The 4891-nt window shown below is 29.6% G+C and overlaps 1 long non-coding RNA gene across 1 annotated transcript; it reads left to right on the top strand.

Annotated features, from left to right (window-relative positions):
- The first annotated feature begins 2091 nt into the window (after positions 1-2091).
- Positions 2092-4422, top strand: LOC127148905 (uncharacterized). The gene is made up of 5 exons (XR_007820144.1): positions 2092-2355; positions 2462-2546; positions 2633-2732; positions 2977-3026; positions 3831-4422. It is a non-coding gene; the product is annotated as an uncharacterized LOC127148905 (long non-coding RNA).
- Positions 4423-4891: the final 469 nt, after the last annotated feature.

The following is a 4891-nucleotide window of genomic DNA, read 5'->3' as shown; positions in this document are numbered from 1 at the left end:
CAAAAATATAACAAAGCAGTAAAAATATTTACATTGTATAAAACAATTTTAAAAACGAAAAAAGTCCACAAGCACACAATGGAAAATACAAAAAATGTTCCGTTAAGAACGCCGTCAACAATGCGCACTATATTTGGTACACGATCGTTTAAATATGGTAGACGATTGTTTAGATTTAATCGTTTAGATTTTGGTAGTCAAATCTAAACTATCCTTTTTAAAGATTTTTTATGCACGGTCGTTTAGACTTGATAGACGATCGTTTAGATTTAGGTAGCCAGATTTAAACGATTTTTTCAAGATTTTTGGCACACAATCGTTTTGATTTGGCTAAACGGTTTTTTTTTTTTTTAGATTTTTTTTAGATGATCGTTTAGATTTGGTTACACGGTTGTTTTTTTCACCATCATTTAAATTTAGCTACCGTTTAAGCGATTAAACTAGTATTCACATACAAAAATTAAATAAAATCAATGTTTTTAAAAGAAAACTAGTATTCATATAAAAAAAAATAAAGAGATTCCTTTTAAAAAAAGTAAAGAAAACTTGTTTCTTCCTTCAACCCTTTAAGATAGTACGTGCTCTTGTGTAAAGTTTAGAAAGAGAACTTGTATTAAAAAAAAAACCTAATTATAAAAGTTTGCAACTTTAGTATAAGGTAAAATTAAAAAATAATTCTAAAAGTAATTATAAAATAAAAAATAATAAAGATCTGATTTTAAAACTAAAGATAATTTTCCTAGTACCGATAAGTTAACTGATAAAAGTGATGATTACAAATGATTTAGAGTGTGTTTGGATTATCTATATATATATATATATATATAATTCATGAATACATTTTCTTTTAAACACATTCTTTAAAATGAGTTTAAAATTTAAACATTTACTTCTTTAGTTAAATATTTTTATAAGTGTTTATATACATAATTTTACTTGGTTTGTCATATACAAAAAATGTTTATACTTAATTCAAATTACCATAAAAGATTATTAAACACTATGAATTAATTTCGTAAAGAAATTGCACATATTTCGATTTTTATAGAAAGAAATATATTTTGATATTAATCGCAAGTTATCTTGAAATTATTGATTCTTTTAGAAATTTGAAATCATTAGAGTTAAAACTAAACATTATTTTTTTTCGTATTAAATTTTTTTAGGAAGTTATGCAATTTAAAAAGAATATCAAATTTGGTTAGGAGAAAATCATTTGGCTAGGTAAAAAAATGCAATTTAGTATGAAGGATATCTTCGTAATTTTAATATAACATGGAAAATCTCATGAATTCTCGGTCATTATTATATTGAAATTTGGTTGTGAATGTTTTCTTTAAAATAGATTATTTTCCAATCTCATTTTTTTAAAACGCATTTTAAAAATGGGTCTTTTAAAAAATATAACAAAGCGGCAAAGTATTTACACTATATAGAACAATTTCAAAAACAGAAAAAGCCAAGAGACCCACCGTGTAAAATACCAAAAATATCCCGTCAACCACACTCTCAACAACACGCGCGTAATATATTTGCGATCGTTTCGATTTGGTTATTGTTTGGTACGCGATCATTTAGATATGGTTACAATTTATCTTTTCAATTATATCATTTAATTTCGTTACACGATCGTTTAATTTGGTTACACAATCGTAAATAACTTTTTTAATTTTAGGAAAATAATAACCTATTTGTACTTGTAAAAACTAATTACCTTGAATTCAAATCCCTGTCTCTTTATTTGAAAATATTTTTTAAATAAAAATTTATCTAAACCGAAAAAGATTTAAAAAGTTGTAATTTTTACCAAAAAAAATGGTAATCTCCCTCTATTCAAAAAATTTAAACTATTATGAATATTTACGTATTATTAAATGTCCATAACCTCCTTAGGTTACAAATTCATCCAATATGTAAACCCGATATTTTCTTGGTTTAATTTCTTTAAATGTGGAAAAAAAAAAGAAAAAAAATGGAAATTAAGTGTAAATATAAATATATATATTTATATATTAAATAGTTTTATTAAATTAATTAAAGAAAAGAAAGAAAAGAAAGGACAAAAAGAAGAAAAGGAGAAGAAAATTTCATTTTCTCTTTTCTTCTTCTTCTCTTCCCTTCACCGCCAAGTTTGAAGACATCCAAGTTCCCTTTATTTTTTTGTTCTTTTTCCTTCTTCAATTTGCAGAGAACTTCTAAGAGAGAGTTTGGAAGAAGAAGAGAAATTTTACTAGAATTTTTAGGTTGAAGAAGAGGAGGAGAACTCAAGCAAAGTGTATCAATGGCTGAATTTTAGTTCATTCTGCACATCACTGGTTTTTAATTCGGTTTGAACTCTTCAAACGGAATTAAGAGGTAAGATTTACATTTACTGAAAGTTAACTCATTTTTAAACAAACTTTATGAAGAACGTTGGAGCAAATTCGGATTTTCATTTGGTTCTTTTTGATGAAGAAAACAGGGCAGTTGGTTTTCACTCGAAATCAGGAGGTCTCTGGTTTTTCTTGTATTTCAGAGTGTATCGGTGGAGTTAGAATTTCTATTTGGTATGGTTGGAAAGCTTATTCAATTTACTACAACTTTCATGAAGAAATTGTAAACCAAAAACGACTAAAAATTGGTTAAATTGTAGGAACAAGTTAAAGAGGTCGTGTGCGCGCGATTCTGGAAGTGGTTCTGTTTTGAGGGTTATATGTGTTTATGCACGGGGAATCAGATTTATATGTCTTGAGGTAAGTTTTAGAGGATCTCAAAATGAAGAGTTTGATATAAAGAACACTCATTTTGGTTAAGTATTGAGAAAGTTATAGTTCTTTGGCGTTTATGTTAGAAATCTGGAAATTTTAGAGAATTGTTGAAATAGGATTTTATTTCTTAAGCTTTGTTTTCGAGCGTCATCTTTGGTGCGACATGTTATGTATATCTTTAGGAAACCAGAATGTTTAAGGTTTTAATACTCGGTTGGGTTGTTGGCAGGCCGAGAAGAATTAAACCGAGCTTATAGACCAAGGATCTAGCCCAAGACTGTGAGTGACAAAACCAACTTTGAAATATTTTCCATAACTGCTATTATGATTGAATGCGTTAAATGTTTATTTACGAAGCCATGAAAGGTATTTGAATTTCATGACTATTTTCAAGTATACATTTGGAGACTAGATTTCTTAAAGAAATTTATGCTAGCACGTAGATATTAAATGTTTGGAAAGTATTTAAACCACAATATTTTAAGCAAAGCATGAATTAGTATGAAGTTTTGTTTTAAGAACTACAATTTTCCACGAAAGAGCTGAGTAAAGTTCGAGCTTTGTGTAAAATTTATAAGCAGGCATGTTTTAATATTTTATGATGATTTATGGAATTTTCATTAACTACATGACTGAGATCTTGAGCCTGAGGCTAGAGATTACCGTGTGCACACTGGTTAGATTTCGTTGTTGACGTTGAGTGTACTCCGTAACAACGATGCTGTCGTGAGTGCTGGGCGGGCCCCACTACGACAAAGACGATGGGAGTGCTGGGCGGGCCCCACTACATCGTAGTGCTTGTAAACGTTGTTGTACTAGGTGTACCCTACACAACGTAGATTCGTCATGTTAGTTAAAATGCTTCGATATACTTGATATGCCTTGCTAGATTTCAATGATGAACATGCTGAGTATTTAAGGAAGCTATTCTTACTATTATACATTTACATTTACGACTTGTATAAACAGATTTATATGTGTAAAGTTTTCACGTGCTCTTATCTTTAAATTCATAGTTTTAAACTGAGTCACTCACTGAGCTCCATAGCTCACCCTTTCCAAAATGTTTTACCCATTTTCCAGGTAGAGATCGACTTCCCGGTGCCTGATAGACTGCCTTAGTCTGCGGAAGCTTCATTATCGATTGCCAGTACGTGTTTTGAGTTGGGCATAAAGTCTGTTGTGTTGTGATGTATTCACACCCTTGTATGTTATAGATACTCCACAGTTTGTATAAGCTTTAGGAGCTGTAGTTGTGTAAATTTTGTTGGTTATATTTTGATTAAGGTGTCTTTAGGTTTACTCGTGAAATTGGTAAATTTTGAGGTACACTTCATGATGTGTTTGACTAGCTGTGTTTGACTAGCCTAGGATCCGATGTGTTTTGTGGCATGTACAATAGTTTATATACTAGATTGGTAAGTTCATCACATGAAAGTTTTAAGCAGAGTCGACAGATACAGGTACAGAATAACGTTGTACGTCGGCTTCACGCCATCTTTCGGTCTAAGGTAGCAGGTAGTCCGGGAGGGGGTGTGACACAATAGCTTCCCATTAATTACCATAACTTTCTTATCTATATTTGGTTTATTCTCACAACCCTATAAATAGAGGTTGTAAAGATCATTTGTATACCCACCACAATTGAGTTCAATTGTCTTCTCTTCTTCTTCTCTTTTCTATTCTTCTATTTGGTTGTTTCTTTGTTCTTTATTTTATAACATGTTATCAGCACGAGTTTCTACTACTTTGAAGGCTTCGTAGAAATTGATTTTGATTCTTGTTAAAGATCGGCTAGAATTATCTCCATAATTTTTTAGGTATTTAGAATTTTGTTCAAATATGGTGAGTATTTTGATTTAGATGATTTTGTCGTATATATATGTATGTATTTGGTGTATTCATCATTAATCTTCTCATCACCATCATTCATATTTCTTGAATTTAAACATAAAGTTGAAAGAAGATGAATTTAAACATTTGATAACTAAGTATGCAATATATGTTAATTATGAAATTGTTTGCTAAGGTACATTTTTTTTATTAGTTTTACAATTTGATTTGATCGAATCAAAAACTTTATTCATATTTTCATATGTTTGACAAAAATTGTATGTACTTTATCCTCATACTTTGGTAGAATG

This window comes from Cucumis melo, chromosome 4 (assembly GCF_025177605.1).
Source record: "Cucumis melo cultivar AY chromosome 4, USDA_Cmelo_AY_1.0, whole genome shotgun sequence".
In the NCBI taxonomy this organism is placed as follows: Eukaryota; Viridiplantae; Streptophyta; class Magnoliopsida; order Cucurbitales; family Cucurbitaceae; genus Cucumis; species Cucumis melo.
Note: the sequence above shows the minus strand (reverse complement) of the source record. Positions and strands in the feature narration are given on the sequence as shown.